The sequence below is a fragment of the Lutjanus erythropterus genome, chromosome 2 (genome assembly GCF_056507025.1).
Source record: "Lutjanus erythropterus isolate fLutEry1 chromosome 2, fLutEry1.hap2, whole genome shotgun sequence".
Taxonomy (NCBI): Eukaryota; Metazoa; Chordata; class Actinopteri; order Lutjaniformes; family Lutjanidae; genus Lutjanus; species Lutjanus erythropterus.
The window spans coordinates 42,960,336-42,979,390 of record NC_139318.1 but is presented as its reverse complement, the minus strand read 5'-3'; positions in this window follow the sequence as shown (position 1 = coordinate 42,979,390).

The following is a 19,055-nucleotide window of genomic DNA, read 5'->3' as shown; positions in this document are numbered from 1 at the left end:
TCCGCTGTTCTGTGTCACCGCCTGCGGTTACGCTTGTTATTTCTGTGAGATCTGATTCTTGAGATCGGACTCGATGAAATCACGTCTCTGTTTGTCCACACTTGGCCCGTAAATATCATGTGGCTGCTGCGAATATTTGTTTAAAGTGGTGTCTGCATTGCTGCTTCCTGATCTCGCTCTCCATCTCTTATTGTCTTACGAACATTACTGCTAGAAGTCTTCCAGACTATGAACAGTCTGGATCAGACCATTTTTGGCTTCACAGACCTGCTAGTTACTGTGTCCACGTGTGACTGGATAAGACAGGTTTTGTTAGAAGAAACTGTGTGACTTAAAGCCTTTGAATCTTATATTCAGACAAACAGAAACAATCATACAATTTTATGAATATAATTTTTTGTTTCTCAAACAAAACCTCACATGTTTAAGGTAGAAGTGCCAGAATTACAGCTGATATAGCCATGAGTGTCATTTTGACCTTTGACTTCCAACTCTATTATCTCTCATGATAAATACTCAGAAATTAATGCATTTATTCTGTTTGTTTATCTTTTTTTAATAAAATAACACCAACTCAACAGGAAACAAACAAAAACAAACAAAGAATGATAAAAAATACAAATAAATTAAGTTATATAAAAATGCAAGGATAAAATTAGAACAATACAATAATAGAATGAAAGTAAAAGGATCACAGAGAAATAGAATAATGCAAAAAACAATGATTGTAGCTTAAACACCAAAATTTGAATTTTGTAAAATTTATTTATGCATTTATCAATAATTTTCAGGGAATCACCAAACTCAGTATGATTCAGCCTCTGGGGACCATGAACGTCTGATCAAAATTTCATGGAAATCTAAAGTTGTGTTGAGATGTCTCAGTCTGGACCGACCGACCAACAGAGCCATGCCACTAAAGAATAACAGAGTGAATCAACACCTTTATAACACAGTGTGAACAACAGCTGCATTTTTCACAAAGGTTTTATTTATTACAGGTCTGTTTTTTAGTGAATTGCATTAGAGTGACTGCAGGGATTTCTATATTTCAGGTAGGTCAGCTAGTGTGTTTGACTGATGACCTTTTCACTTTGTCATCTGTTGCCTCAAAAGCAGCTTTTTCTGCAAGGACTCATTTCACCTGAAAGTATGAGACTTGGACTTGAGACTTGAAGAATGGCTCCTCTGTGCGCCCCATTTAAATTACTAAAACTAACTGCCCTTTGCAGACTTTTTCAACTGTGCACTAAAGTCAAGGAAGTCTGGGGAAGTGTTGCTCTGATATTTTGATCATGAGGTTTTTCTAATTCTGGACCAGTGGCTCTGTCCCATTAAAATCCTCTCTGCCTGCAGGCGGCTCCTCTCTGGGATGGACCTCTAACTGTGAGGCGCTGCAGCCTTTAGTCCACTGCAAAAAGGAGTTCACGTGTCCTAACAAAGACTCAGTTTGAGATTTAGGTTTTCATCGATCTTATTTTGTTTGAGAAGTTAAAGAGGAACTTACATGACACTTTGAACAGGCAGAGGAAGTAATACTTAACCCTGTACTCAAATTATTTTTTTTGTGTCTGGGCTACTACAAAATTAACACTAAATGTGTGCAACAATGAGAAAATGGTTCAATTTAGTATATAATTTAAGGTTCAGTTCACTGAAAGCAAATAATGCTGTGTATCATGTGAAGTGTTCGAATTAGACATGTTAATTATGAAAGTTATGGTTACAGGCTATTGGATGCATCATATCATATTAGAAGTATAGAAGTACAAGTGTGTGTGTGTGTGTGTGTGTGTGTGTGTGTGTGTGTGTGTGTGTGTGTGTGTGTGTGTGTTTGTGTGTGTGTGTCCCAGACGGTCAGACCTCAAGTACTTGAGTCCTTCTGTCTGAAGTACAGCAGTCAATTTCTTTTAGGCCATCTCAGCCTAGTTTGGAGAGAAACTGGGCCGCGGCCTCAGACAGACAGTTTATATAGAAACTGGAGCTCAGACTCACAATTATCACCTCTTCTTCCTCACTGTCTTTCTCCTCATCTTCTCTCACCTGGTTGATCAATTCTTTACCAACTCCTCCCTCTGTCCACATACCTGTCTATGGAAACAACTATGACCATTTCTGACCAGTTGTTTTTTTTTTCATAAATGTGTTTTATTATGCTGTATGCACCCATTTAAGAGGGGAAGCAGCACCATAGTTTTCCGACTGTATTGACCTGAATATCAGACAATCACTGTTTAATGAAATTAGCAGTAGAAGAGAGCATTGTATTTGACAATTATGTGTTCACAACTTCAGGTATTCTTTTTGAATGTAGAGTGTTTCATCGTGGACTGCTGGTAGGTTGTTAGTAGCATTAATGTTGCTAGGCTAGCAGGTTTCTTCAAGTCCCATTTATATTGTGTCTCTTGAAGCCAGTCGGCCCTAAAAGTTTGGGATGTCCTGATCAAGGTTTTTTTTGTCCCAGTCCCCATCCAAGTATTGGGTATCTACACATACCAGGTCCAAATCTATAATTATTCACTTACATTTTGATTTTTTTTACGAGGTCCTGGTTCAAAAGTTCATGTCAAATTGTCGTCCAGTTATTCATATGTTGTCGCTTGAGTCTTTTATTCACTGCTGTTTGCTAATAAGAAAGACAAGACAGCTAACAAATTTGTGTATTTTGCCAACCTCAGTGTCAATCATCAGTGCACCTAAATTACTTTTGAAATGTTCTCACACTTGGATATGCACCAAAATATTGTTTTAAAAAATCTGGAAAAAGCTACTGTGTGAACTTGAGTGTAGAATATTTTTTCAGATGCATTTCCAAGATGAGGAATAAATCTCCACAGTCACACTTAAGTGCATCAGTGTGTAAGTAGCATTTTACAGTTGTATCTGGTTGAGGTAAAACTAGTTTTTACTGCCTTATTTTACAGTTTAGTCCACTGGTTTTTAACCTACAAATGTCTGCTACACAGATCCGTATTCTGATTTTGCTGCTTTTCATCAAATATTAGATAATGTGACCTATTTCCGTCACAAGCAGTTATTTAAATGAAACAAATGATAAGTTTAGAAAGTAAATTCTGAACCTTCTGAACCTTTTGTAAAGGCTTGCAAGCCAAGGAGGTTCACAGTTACTGGTTTAATCCTTAACAAAATGTTGTATTGTATAAGATTATAATGTATTCTTTTAATGTAACTAATCTGAAAGTAAGTAAGTGGAGTAAACTATACATTTTCTATTAAATGTAGTGGAGAAAAAGATTCAAGTAGAGGCAAAAAATGGTGGGATTACAAATCTTTGCCTCCATGAAGAAATGGATCGTGTTCTTGCAAGAGGTACATGATCCAGCATTTGTTCTTTTAGGAGCGTCTTTGTTTCTTGTTTTAATATTTTCGTTTGGCAGTTAATGTATGTAACAGCAGATATAATTTAGATGCTAACCTCTTTGACCCCTTTGGCCACAAACAGTTATTTAAATGAAGCAAACAGTAAATGTCTCTCTGGTGGACCCTTTGTAAGATTATTATATATATATATTTTAATGTAACTTCTTAATCTGAAAGTAATGAAGACTTATAGTGGAGTAAACGCTACATTTTCCTCAGAAAGGTGGTGGAGAAGCTTTGAGCAGAAGCAAAAATGGAAAAATTAAAGTTTAAGTACCTGAAAAAATGAACTTAATTTCAGCACTTGAGTAAAACACGATGGCATTACAAACGGGTCATGCTTAAAAGCATTCAGGAGCTAGGTAAAAATGAAACTGAAGGTAACAGGAAAGTTTTTGCCACATTGGCTTTATTTTCTTTGTTTTACGTAAAGTCTTCATATCTGTCAAATGAATTTTATTTCACCGGCATGCATGTTATGTGACTGGTACTTTCAGGAGCATCTCCAGTCCAATATTATTGATTGATGAAGTAGGTCAAGATGCTCTTTCTTGGAAAGCAGCAGTAAGCGGTGCGGTCAGTGCCTGTGACCAATCAGCATCAACGAAACACACAAACAAACACACTCACACTCAGTCTTCAGATGATTGTCTCACTCCTCCATCTGCTCCTCCTCTCCAGGAGTTCATTGTGTTTTTCTGCTGAGTCAACAGGACGTCCGCTCTGTATTCCACCGCCGCTCATCCCTGCAGATTTCCCAGAAGGCCACTGACACTGTCCTGAGATTAAGAAGCTCTACCATGGGAGATCTGGCTGTCTTGAGGGAGAAAGTAGTGACACGCACACAGATTATTGCTTTCTTTATTCCTCACTCAGAGATGCTGAGAGGAACACTATCTCATCTTGTCTACCTCTCTCTCAGTCCTTTGTGTCTCTTTTAATTTATTTCGGGCTGTAAATGATTATTTTCATTGTTTCTAATTTATTCATTGCTTTTTCATTTGATCGGTTGGCCTGAGAGGCCAGGAAAAACCGTCATGCTCCCAGAGCCAAGGTCACTTGTTCATTTTTTGTCTCACCAAAAGTTCAAAACCAACAGAGATTAAATTCACAGTGGTATACAACAAAAACAAATCCTCACACTGGATACGGCAGGATTAGAGAATGTTTGGTAGCTTTACTTGATCAAGGACTTAAACAGTTAATGTTAAATTGTTATTGATATGATTTCTGATCAATTAATTGAACTGAATTAAATAATGGAATTGAATTAAATGAAAACTTAAAAGCTGCCAAAAGAAAGGATTTGTGTTAAGGCTTGTATTGCTGAGAATCCTCAGAAGAGTGGTGAAATAACTCAACAGTAAATAAAATCATTTTGCAGTGAATTTGAGAGTTTTTGATCTCGCATGTCTTTCTTTAGTCCATAGATCAATGCACAAGTCTTTGGGAATATAAATCTTTGAAATGTGTTGCAAATGAACATTTTAGATTAGTAGTCAATGTATGTGTAGCCAAATCAAAAAATGGTGGGACTGGACACAATAAAATTATTGTGTGGGTATTTATTCCCAGACTGCCTTTGAACAAAAGTGCATTAATATTGTAGGATTGTAGGTATCAAGGATTTCACAAAAATCACAGTGATAACAAAGCAGAAAAATATTTTCCTCATTTGTTGTGCTTTCTCTGCTTTTCTGTTCACTGAATATCAACTTCAGTCCACATACAGCAATACTGGTAAACAGTGATGTAGGTAGTACCACAACACAGGACCATTTATAGTAGACAGACTCTTGGTTAGAGCCTCCTGTTAAAAACTCTAATGAACTCCAGTTTTACAGTCTCTACTAGACTTGAATAGACTCTACAAGACAACACTAGACAGTACTATGCAATACTAGACAATACTAGACAGTACTAGACATTACTAGACAGCGTTAGACAACACTAGACAACACTAGACATTACTAGACAATACTTGATAGTACTAGACCACCTAGACAGTACTAGACATACTAGACAGTAATAGACAGTAATATACAATGCTAGACAACACTAGACATTACTAGACAATACTTGACAGTTCTAGACAGTACTAGACAATACTTGACCGTTCTAGACAGTACTAGACAATACCAGACAGTGTTAGTCAACACTAGACAACACTAGACATTGCTAGACAATACTTGACAGTACTAGACCACCTAGACAGTACTAAACATACTAGACAGTGCTAGACAGTAATAGACAATACTAGACAACACTAGACATTACTAGACAATACTTGACAGTTCTAGACAGCACTAGACAATACTAGACAGTACTAGACCAACTAGACAGTACTAAATATTCATAGACAATTCTAGGCAGTACTGGACAATACTAGACGGTACTAGACTAACTAGACAGTACTAGACATTCATAGACAATACTGGGCAGTACTGGACAATACTAGACGCTACTAGACTAACTAGACAGTACTAAATAGTATTAGACAGTATTAGAAAATAATAGTCAATATTAGACAACAGTAGTGGCTTTTCTAAATTAAGAAAATACACAAAAAACACAAATAGATAAATTTGTAATGTATCAAGTATTTTACAGCAAAGTGCATTCATGAACAAAATGTATTTTCATAAACATTTTCACATGAACTGCAAAATGAATTTTCTCATTATAAAATAATTAACTCACTCTCACTCCAGGGTGCAGCCTGTGCACAAAGACACATACCTGGGCCTCAACATTTATTACAGTTTATTAAATTAGTCAGCTTACACCAGTCAGATGTAGTTCTGTTCATAAGTCTACTTCATCACCACTTATTCCAACCCACTGTTCAGTCTTTCCCACAGTATGGTGGAGACATCAAGCAGCCAACACGTTTTACAAATTTACTACAATTGGCAAGAATATGAAATCATCACTCATCATCCTTAGTCTGACAACTTCATTACACTCTCATCTACTGCCACTGGTAACTATTTCTGTGTTTTATCAATGTTTATGGGTTTTTTTTCCTGAGCATAAACAAAAACACACATCTCAGCAGTTATTAATTTTTCCCGATATACATACGTATGTGTCTCTAGCATCTTATTGAGCACTTCTGCATGATCCTGACCTGCACTGCTCTTAAAGTGATGGAGTACTTCATCAACGAGAATGTGCCGCTCTTAATGTGACAACATTATTTCAACACAAGAAACCACAAGAAACATGTTTGACTATAATTCACAGGCAGGTCTCTGGATTTTTATGGCCTGTTTTTTTAAGCATGTCGGCAGAAAAAAAGTTTTTCTGCACGTGGATGTCAGTCTGTGTCATTACATTTGTGTTATTTTGTGAAGAAACATGTCCCCGTACACACGCGCTGCCGTGATAACCACCGTCCTGTGAGTTCTTTAATATCCTGTCCTGTTTCTGTATACAGCCTGTCCAAAAATAAACAGGAACCCGCTGCTTGCTTGACTCATCCTCCACCAAAAAGCCTCATGATGACAGAAAACTGCAGGCAACTACAAACACACACATGTAATCAACATAAAAAACAACCTGTACACTCACACATAATTTATATTATAGACAGAAATGTACATTCACACCTCATAAATGCGCAAATACACAGACTATAGAGACAGGTAGGTAAGCAGAAACAGTGCATCCTTCACTGACAGCAGGGCTGTGTGGGGAGCAGTGTGAGAAGAGAAGAGGAGAGGGTTTATGATGCACACAGACATACAGTTGATGCACAAGTACACACTTCCACACCTTGAGTCATCAAAGAAGCATCCAAAACACAACAGGAATAGCACTAATCCCCTGTTCTCCATGCTCTATAAATAACTGTTCTGTTCTTGTTAATCTGAGGAAGCAAGCGGGAGCCATGAAAGCAGAGACAGGCTGCTCAAAGGACAGTTCCTGCCTCACTGGAGGTTCTGCTCGTTTCCTGCATTCCTTAAATGTTTTACATCAGTGAGCGCACTCACATCCACAAAGGATCCTGCTTAAGCTCAGCTTTTTGGAGCATGCAGGTTTGTGTTTGTACATGTGGGCATCATATCCTAACCCGGATTAGCCCTTGTGGTGGTTTTGAGAAACCTGAATATCCTAGCTGGTGTGTTCAGATAGAAATCAGGATACTGTGGCATCACCTGCTCAGGGTTTCTGGTCACTGTCAGCCATGTTTTCTGATGCATTCTCAACTCAAGTTATGATATAAATGATGTACTGGTGGTCTATGTGCTGAAATCTCTTGGGATGGTGTGTAAACAGCATGCCACGTTTTAAAGACCTTTCGCATTTCATGTCTATGTATTTTAAGCTCTTGCACGCCGTTTAACGCTGTTTACTCTGTGGCATTTATCCCTTTCACCGCCAGAGTTTTTTTTTTTTTAAAGTTGCAAGCCAGCACCAACATTTTTGACAAAGTTCACTGATTTTTCAACACCCTGATCTATGAATAAGTTAACATGGAATATATCAAAAGAAAGAACAGGTCTTTTAGTTTCGGACAGGGGCTGGAGTGCTGTCCGTCCCAGATGAGGCGTGAGTCCCAGGGGCTGCGGTGTGAGCAGCCTTGCTGTGTCCTGGCTGCTGTTGAGGTCCGGGGACCGCAGCATGAGCATCCCTGCTCTGTGCCCTGGGCTCTGTGCCCCGGGCTCTGTGCCCAGTTCGTGGTGTTATCTGACCCAGCTGCAGCATGACTCCCAGGGGCTGCAGTGTGAGCTGCACCGCTGCGTGCCCAAGCTTGGCGGCCAGGTCGCGACACTCTCTGACCCATAGATCTGCCACTGAGCACTGATGTTTTCATTTCTAGATAACACTTCTCATTCATCTTCTTTTTCTGCTGCTTATTCCAGCAGTCCTCTTCTTCTTAGAGTGACATGACAGGTCAGTGTCAATGGTGGGGAAAGAGTTAATATGCTTTAGAAGTGATGGGAAGAATGAAGTCAGGTGGTGCTAAAAATCAAACCCTTTTTCTGGGCCTTTAAAAAGGAAGCAGAATCCTACATCAAGACTTTACATACCTCAAGTAATAGAAAAGCTGTGAAAACTCTAAGATTGTGCTCTAAATTTAAGATTCTGTTATAATAATTTTTTTTTATACAATTTTATTGCATATATTTTATTTATTTATAATGCAACTTAATTTGTAACCCCTGGCATTGTCTAATTGTCTACTTCTCCCTTTGGTGATCCCTGTTCTATATTCCAGTGTAATATATTATCATGCCACTATTGCTATGTTTGCATAATGCACAATAAAGTTTATTAAAAAAAAGAAAAAAAGAAAAAAGAATGAAGTCAGGTGACCTTTGTGGCTTGGTGATAATTATAAACAAGTGGTTCACAATGTGGAACAACACAGTTTAAGTTAAAATAAGTCAACATCGGCTCCTGGTTTCACATCGGACATGAACTCGTATGACCCATCAATCCACATCACCTGTTGTGTCATTTGTGACGTCTGCAGTGTCATTTTTCGGTACCAATATCAATACTAATGCTTCTTATCAATTTCAATACTTGTCAGTTCTCTTATTGATACTGCTTTCCATAATTTGATGCAAAAAATAAAGACATTATATGCAAAGATGTGAAATGAATGTGGTAAATTAACATTACATAAATGCTGATAGCAGGACCGGAGCTTATCAATACTTTTGTCTGACCAGGAACATGGATAATGTAAAAGTTAGCCTACATCTTAGTTATAATTAGCTGTCACTGTACATTAATAAAAATATTAATAATTTGTTTAACTTGTGAATTTGTTTGCAAAATGTAGTTTTTCACTGATATATGTTTATTATGTTTATCATATGTATGGGTAGTGTATATCACAAACCTTGAAAGACCTTCAATGACATGAATGAGGAGACCGGTACTGTGTCTCTTAAACACACACACAGATCCATAAACTCTGCACACATAAACACAGAAAACACACCTACATGGTGAAACACGGGCCTCTCGTTGCTAACCTCTGTCTCAGAGTGACTGATAGCGCTGACAAAAGGCCGGGATGAAGAATTGAACCTGCACTCTCCTGGGAATTTACCAACATGGGATGAAATTCAATCTACAGCACTAAGACGTGGACCATTAACTAACGTGTTGACAACATGTACACACACACACGCATGCGCGCACACACTCACACTCATACAAACGTGACAGCCATTGTTGGTCTTTCTCTGTATTCTTGTCTCCATGTTTTCTGATTTGTTTCTGTTTTCTTTTCCACCACTGCTGTTTATCTTTCTGCTATTCTCTCTAACGTCTGACATAAAAGGTGATGGCCTAAGTAGAATAGAACAGAATAGAATGCAGAATAGAATAGAATAGAATTATGACATAAAAAGTTTAGATTATGAGATAAGTTTCTTTAAGTTGCACACAAACAGAAATGTAAAAATAACATTTTGTGTAAATAAAGGAGGAAATCATGAAGAGTAGTCTTGCTCTTCATGTCTTCCTGTCCTGTCTTTTAAATATCCACCTGTCCTCCTCGTCTTGTGTCTCTCCCCCTCATCTCTCTTGTTCTGGTTCCCGTTACTTTCCAGAGCTGTCACTTTCGGACCAAATGGCTGTGTAGAGAAACTGTGACTCCATTGATTTTCAGCAGATCCTTCTTCTGCTTGGAGCCCCACAGCAAGGCCTGAGTTATAGGACTTCATAACATATTGATTAAAACTCTGTCAGATTGATTGAGGACTGCGGAGACTGGACTCTTGCGTCAAGGCGAGGCAGCTCTCAGTCACTCTCCTGGATGACGACCAATTCAGAGGCAGCATGTAGCCTGCAGCTGGACAGAGGAAACCTCAAGAGGTTCAGGTGTTTTGTGCAGTTTAGACTACTGGAGGATCCACCTGTCGCTCCATTGTGGTCACATTTTTCTTGTTATTGGTAATATGGTATTAACGGCCTTGTCTCATTCATTTTTATTTTAACTATCAAGGGAACCCTGAAAATACTGGTGGAGAGAAACTCCATAGGCTACAGTGTATTGGGACACAGAAATAATGGTAGAATAATATCCATTTCAATGAAAGGTCTCATGAAATAGGCTGTATCTAGAGCCAGTGTTTGGTTTGTCTGTTCTGGGCTACTGTAGAAATATGGCGGCCTAAAAAGAGCTAATTCTAAGGTAACTATTCTCCTATTTTATCACATAGATAATAACATTGTCTGTTTTAATGATATATTGACCACCAAACTGGGCATGTCTACAGTTTTCATTTCAGAAATCTGGTCACCTTAATTTGTACCTGCAAAGCTAAAGACATCCAACATCATCCTCAACTGACCTTTCTGTTTAGTGCTAGTTAGCAAATATTAGCATGCTAACATTCTAAACTAAGATGGCAACCATGATTACGACATTATCGCCGCGTCCGAAATCACACATGCACTGCATGTCCAAAATGTGTACTGTCATTCAGTATACTTTTGTGTAAATAAACAGTAATATATGTCCTTTTAGACACGCTTTCCTGAGAGCTGTAGCCATGGTAACCCAAACAAACTAATTTAAAAAATGTATTACAGCTTGAGAAGTGAAACTGAACTTACATTTATATGAAAGCATTATCAATGCTACACCAGAACTGCCTTGGTCGCCGTCTGCCTTTGTCTGTTACTACTGCATTGCATTATGGGATTGTTGGTATGTTCAAATGGGGTCTTGTTACCTATTACTGGTTTCATACCACGATTTCAGACAGTAAAAGTCTCAAATACTGTTTTGGTGCACTAATTTGCAGGCTAGTATGGTATTTTGGATGTAGCCCATGCCCGCTAAATGTCAGCATGTTAGCATCATTGCTGTGTGCATCTTAGCTAAAAAGCACCTCTGCCCAAGGCTCTGTGAGGCCTCAGTATGACCAGGCAGAGCACTTCCATGGCCTCTATTAAAGGTATAGTTCACCCAGAAATAAAAATTCTGTCATTATCTATTCACCCTCATGCAGACTGAAGGTCAGGTTTAGTTTTTTTAGGCCACAAAATAAGGCTGGGTTTCATTTTTGGGTGAAATATCCCTTTAATTCTTGTTTATTTAATGTTTTTTTTAACCATGAAGATGATCCATCCACAATACTAGTCGGGATGTTTTATAGCACCAGGCAGTATGTGGGCCCAAATCAGTAAGTGTTAGCATTTGATACATTATATTTTCCTCTCTGATTATACAGGCCAATATAATACCAATCATCCTTTGAGTTTTTCTGTCTGCTTGTGTGGTAACAAGTAGAGGCCAGTATAATGTCTTGGTTACCACGTGGGTTATGGTAGAACTGGTTGTTGTGCAGTGATGGTGCCAACTGTGGTTGCTAAGAGAAAAAATGTCACATACCGTCTCTTCATTTATCATGTTCTTCAATATTCAACTGTCTCTCTATGTCCTGCCGTCTCTGTACTGTGTTAAATAGCATAAATTTTATTATACTGCTCCACGTGAAGACCATTTATATTCACAAAGGTACACTTTTTTTATCAAAATACTACAAAGTTTCGTCATGAGATTGTTGAAATGTAATTTGAAATGATAAAATTTGTCTTTTCTGTGATATTTTTTGCATCAGCATCAGCCTGCTCATCACATGTACCTACGTCATCCATGATTGGTTATAAGCTAAACTGTGATGGCAGTAAGCCACTGCCTTACTGTCAGTCAACAATAAATAATCTTCTTATTAGGAATAAACTGTGTGAACTCTGTAGCTGCATAGGGTAGGTCTACACAACTGTATTTTAATGTCAGTCATAATGGCCAAATGTAGAGAGCCTAATGTTTTCTGAGGTGGAGTATGTTGTTAAAAATCAGATAAAAAAAAAAAAAAATGAAATTTGCGTTGACATGTTTGTGAAAAAACGTTTGTTGTTGTGTTTTCTTCCATGTCACTGTTGTGTAATATTATAGGATTTTAACTATGCACATATAAAATAAAATAATAGTATTTTTGATATTTTTTTCAATATTTTACAAGGCATTATGGTCTTATAAAACAAATAATTAATTTGACTTTACATTGTGATTATTTGTAGCTTGCAAATAAGCTCAAGAAAGAAACACATCACTTAGAAAATGCAACAGGTTTCAGTATATGTCTTTATTTATTTATTTGTTTATTTTTCTTTGTGTGTATTTATTTCTGAGGTTGTCGAGGACAGCATCTGAGATCAGACCTGGGACAGTTGAACAGGACCTGGGTTCATCACCCCACTGGGATTTCATCTGTAAATAAATGCTAAAAACTAAACTATTGTAGTGACTGTTTTAAATCATGCAATGTTTGATTTATACTGCAAAAGCAAATGTTTAAATTTTGAATACAAACTAAACACGTGTTCACTAAAATATTCCCCTGCTTTCAGGTTTTACACACTGATGTTTATATGTGTCAGCCTGGTTCATGACTTTTGGATAAAATGTACTATAAAATTGTATTAATACTGAAAAAAAAACAGCTGACTGCTGATGCCGCCCCACCATCTTCACAGTTTTGTTCGGGAATATCTTGACCTCTCTCTCAGCTCTTCTGTGTGTGATTTTTGTGCGTACACGCAGCCCTGCAGTCTCATGCTCTTATACTGGATTGGCACTGATGAGGACAATGGAATTAATCAATGTGAGAACACAGACAAGAACAATTCTGTGAGTTAAGAACACTTTCATGAATCATTCATTAGATTTTTCTTAGGAACTTTCTTGCGAACAAATTGAAGAAATTGAAGAAAAAACTTGCCAAGATTTTGGTAAATGAATCCTAATGCTTTTTTGCTCTTGAATGAATTTATGAGTCATCCTAAAATCCTCCTGGACAAAATAGAAACATCGTCAAGTACTTTTTTAAAAATAGACTATTGATGAATAAAGTCTGAGTAACCTTTCCTACATAGATGTAGAACATATTGAGATTGAACACCTCCCGCAGAGACGATGACGACGAGGACGATGATGATGATGATGATGATGCTGCTGATGATGATCTAAATTTAATACACTTCTGGGTCACAGCAAACTGGTTGAGCTGTCAGAGAAATGACAAACACGACTTGTATTTAGTATCTGCAGGTGTTTTTGACAAAAGTGGCAACTTACAGGCGTGGTTTATTGACTGAATGTTTTCTGTCATGTTGTGAAAAAATAGCAAACATGCAAAGAAAGTGATTCATCAACTCCCAAACAACCTACAAAGTTTAAATATACAAAATTTACAGAGACATGGGGGAATCAGTGCTGCTGAAGCAACAGCAATGCAAAAAAAAATGTATTTTCTCCTGTTAAAAGTTTTCTTAGCAGACTTTTTTGGACTTGCCCTTTATCTATTTATTTATTTATTTATTTATTTATCTATTTGTATGTCTTTATGTATCTTACTGAGCCTATTTATTCTCGTTATATTTTATTGTATTTTATTTAATGAAATTTTTGTACAAGTATCTTCTGCTTGATTTTACTTGTCTCATTGTTCCTTTTACAATTTTTGAAATGTTAAATTTTGATTTGCCCATACAAAGAGCCGTTTGTTTTGAGAGGTGCTGTGTAAATTAATGATGATGGTTTTAATGAAACAAGTAGAGAGTATGATTATGGGCATTTTTTAAATTCTAAGTTTAGTTTAATTGTAAGTCTTTTTTCAATTTTTTTCATCCCAATATTTACACACTCATACTCTCTTTTTCTTTTCTATATTTTTCTTTTAATGTTTTTTCATTTCCTTTATTCCTTTCCTTGTTTTTTCTTTTGCAAAAAGTAAAATCAATACATATACATACACACGTATATATATAGCTTTAGAATCTATGCTGAATTTATTCTACCTTAGATCTGAAAGAAAATTAACAAATAATATTAGTGAAAACAATACATAATATAACATTATCTTCAAAATAATTTGTATGATCTGAATTGAGGTACTTATTTGCTGTACCATATAAAACTCCAGCAGCCTCCGCAGATCAGACTGAACCACATTAAAACTACCAGCAGTCTTTACTGCCATCTAGTGGCTGCTACAGAGAGGTACAGCACAGAGGAACAACAGCTCCTCTGACTGCCTTCTTTACCTCCTAAGACCTGTCAGAGTAAATATAAATATTAGACGTCTCTTCAGAATTGTTCAGTTCTCTTTTCACATGGTTATTTTTTTCTCATTTTCTTTGTGTCGTTCTCTGACTCCCATTTATCCTTTTTCTCAACCGTATGTGATGCTCAGTGATGTGACAGGAAGAAGACTGTCCCAGCATGCACTGGGCAAGAGGCGGGGCACACCAAGGTCAGGTTAGCAAGTGTATGTTAACCTCAACATGTTTATACAAAATGTGAGGAATAATGTGACACATATTCAATGATCAAAAAGGAACAGAGAGAAAATAAAATCTTATGGTATTTGCCACTTACTGTAAAATAGCATAAGGGAATGACAGAGGAGTTATTCCCTGCAGTAAATACAAACATGTGGCCTTTCAGGAAAACAAAACATCTGTATGTTGCGTTCAGTAACAGCTGCCTGCTATGAACAATTCTGCAGAGCATCCAAGAATTACTGGAAGACAAAATGAACCTGTTCCCAGTTCAAATACTAGAACATGTCAAGGAAACACAGGAGATTGACAGCTGGGAAGACTATTGGATGCTTAACCTTCCTTGTCAGACAGCTCACTGGGGTAAAACTATGGAGGAAACTGTCCATAATGCAGCCGACACAAAGGCTCTCCCACGAGGATGGTTTCCATTTACAGTAAATAAATACAGATGAGTGATAAGAGTTTAATTCTGAATAAATTTTTATCTCTGTCGTGTCAATATTTTTGAACTATTTCTTGCATTACTGTTTACAGTACATAACTTAGCTGAACTCATTCTACTGCATATACTATTCATTGGTTTATCTTAAACACACACAGTCCATTTATTGTGTTTGTTAATTTCTGTATTTTTATCCATCTTCATGCTCTTTTCTTCTCTTTGCACCAGTTGGATAATATAACTGCATTTTGAGGTCAAAAATCTGCACATATTATTTATTTAGTTTTATTATTATATTTATTCTTACTTTATTGCCTTATTTATGACGTTTCATAAAAACATTTCAGCCGCAGGTAGGCCTATGCATGGACGGATTATGAAACAGTGGATTGGTCCATTCAGCTTGATTGCTGCCGCGGGATTGGTCGGAGGGAGGACAGCAGTCTTTTTGAAGCTCCAGCTGAAAGGGTCGGCTTGTAGAGTTTTTTCTTAAGTAAGATGAGTAACAAGCAGTCTAGGAGAGATTTTATTTGGTTTGTGCTTTGTGATTTTGATAGTCTTATTGAAGTTTGAACTTAAGATACTGAATCAAACAATGAAAATAATAATTGGCACCCTGTAAATACAGTTTAACCCTCTTTTCTCCTGTTTAGAGAGGTTTTGTATGTCGTGTTAGGCACTGCTTACTGTGAAGTCAAAATAAAACCGCTACATTGACCTTATCTTCGTTGTGCTGCTGGTCTTTCTCAGGAATGGGAAGATGGGGGAGTCACATGTCAAGTGATGTCTGGGTTCCTCCAGACCAGGGACAAAACACCTCCTACATTTGAGCAAGATACACAAAACATCTCTCTGTAGTCTTTGCAGCTGATTTGCATATCTTCGTAGTCATTTTGTGTCTTATTGTAGTCTTTTTGATTCTCTTTATGGTTATTTCGCAGCGCATTAAGCATCTCACAATAGGTTTTTTTGTAGCTTTGTGGTTGTTTTGCATATATTTTGTACAGCTTTGTTTTGGCTCTGTGTTCTTTTTGTTGTTGTTTTTTTGGGTGTCTTATTAGACATTTTACAATTTTTTAAGTCATTATGAATCTTTTGCTTGTGTCTCTTTGCTGTCATGTTTTGGTTTTCCTTGCAGTCTTTTTGTAGACGTGTCCCTTTGTATCATTTATAGTTGTTTTGCCTGTCTGTAGTTTTGGATCTTTTTATAGTTGCTTTGCTTAGTTCAACAATCCATCCATGCACCAAACACAATATAAACACACATGTGAGAACACATTCACTGGCTTATGCAGAACAAAAGGTTTTAAACAGGTAATCTATCAGTTACAGTCCAGTTACACTCAATCAGTAACTTCTGATGTCACTGACTGATTAGTTTTATGGATTTATTGATTCATTTCCTGGTTGCTTGCTCATTTTAACTGCAGGTCTGGTCTTGTGTTACTCCTCACTTTCACTGTCTTGTTTTTATTGCTTGTTTGATTAAGTAATAATTGGAGTATAATTCTAGATTATATGACCTTTCTTTATGTGGTATTATTTTAAAATATCACCCATCAGTCGGCCAACTCACCAGCAGGTGAACAATTTGGGCTCAGAGTGAAATTCCTGGACAGAAATTGATTGGTGCAGACTTCTGTTCTACAAAGAATTAATTGGAATCTTAGGCCATGTATAGAATCACTCCTTATTCACTATATAGTTTACTACATAGTGTCCTGAAAGATACAAAACAACCCCAAAATGCAAAGCACTGCATTTGATACAGACATTTAATTATTCAACAGTGTAGTTGTCAGTAACGATGTGAAATATTGATGATTTACAGTGGTTCAAAATCATAATTTACTGCTCTCTAGGGGGTCACAAACAGAAATTAAGTGCTTGTCACTGGTTGCTGGTTGCCTTAGGGGACCGCTCAACCACGCTCCAAATACATAAATAAATCAAACAGATAAAATAGAGTTCATGTTGACAAGCACTCTTTGTTATATGAAAAGCTAATTTTTTATGCTCTGAATCTTCAGCCTTGCTGAATCATTAAATGATTACTTGGATCATCACTTTACTCTAAAGACTAGGATAAAATAAAAATGTTAATATATTAAAAATAATATTTGGCCAGATGAAACAATACATATTCAGATTGTCTCACTGAACTGATACGGCTTGACACTCTTTAAAAGTATTCTATTATCAGATGGACTCAAGTCAGACTCGCAAATTTGGCAACTTCAGACAAAATCAAAAAAGACATGCAACTTGACTCGGACTTCACCTGGACTTGAGCCTTTTGACCTAAAAATAGGCTAATTGATTCCTTCCCCAAAGCCAAAAGATGAGGAAGCTTATAAATTAATTTGTGTGCGCGCCACCGCTCACTTAATTTCCTGAATCAACTAACTAACTTAATGCTGTTCATTCTCAGCAAGTCGACACCTAATTCCTTAGGTCCCCTTTCTTTGAACCAATCTGACAGCATCCAGTCAAACTGCAGGAGAGGACCACTCTGAGCACCACTTGAACAAAATTATACCAAAGATAATTTCATTTGCCTGCAAAAACTATGCGGTGGTCAACAAAAAAAGATGGAGATGCAACAACTTCCAACCTTCAGTATTTTAAGTTGAACAAAATGGGGCTCTGTTATTAAAATTAGAGATTTTCTGATACCTTTTTTTTTCTTCAAAATACTGATCTTGAAACCTGATTTACATATTGGCTGATACCAAGTACCGATACCAGCACATTAAAAATCTATTATTATTTTTTTTTAACAGTTGTGTGCACTAACCCTGTATGGATGTGATATGATTGCTATCATTGTTGTATGACCTAGCTCAAGTTAAACCCTTTGTAAAACACTGACTAAATACATACAGACAATGAATGCCACAGAACATGACTTCACCATCCTGGGGGGGGGAATGGTGTATGGGAGGCTACTGGCAGACATGCAGATCATGTCTTTATTGTGCTGTTTGTGTGCAAATTGTATACCTTTAAAAATCCTTTAAAAACTAATGTTAAAGCAAACCACCGTTTTCAATGTTCAGGCAGTTATCTGATAGTTTTTCTATCCGTACTCCGGGAACTCTGCCACTAATGGGCCCGTTGCCTCTGTTGGTTTAGTTGGTTATTGAGTGTGTTTACAGCACATAAGTATCCTGGCTATGTGTTGTGCATGTAAATGTCATATCCTAGTTTCAGAAACCTGGATAAGGCCTTATCTTGGTTTTGATAAACCTGGATATGCTACGTGGAGTACTCCGATAGAAACCAGGATACTGCAGCATGTAAACACCTCATCCTGGTTTCTGAAATTTCTTTGTAGGTACAGAAGGCAGTGGTTGAGATGGTGAGAGATCAAACAGCTGCACACAGATGATGACAAACCTGCATACTGGTTAGGACAGTGTATACAAAGATATGAATAACAAGGCTTGTTGTGTTCCGTGTAAATACTATATTAAACCCCATATTCCCATATTCAGGATATATGTGCACATGTAAACGCAGTCTTATAGGCTATTTTGCACAAATAGTTCTGTCACAATATTAGATTTTCACTCAACTCAACTCAATTCAGCTCAGGATAATCATAGTATCGCACTATCTATTAAAAATATAAAAAACAAATAATGCTATCAGTAAAATTCATCTTAACTTTGTTTATTGCACATTTTGTCTCTTTTTTTGGCAGCAAAATTACACTCAAAATATGGGAGACATAGAGAGTTTGCAACCATAACTGAAACTGATTTAAATGCATAAAGAATGTTAAAGAGGCGCTGGATTATTTAGATGGTCACAATTTTATTATTTTTGTATTTTTTACTTAGAAAAATATGTATAAAAAAAATGTACTGCACAGATAAGATAATGATTGTTGATGGCCTGTGTGTTT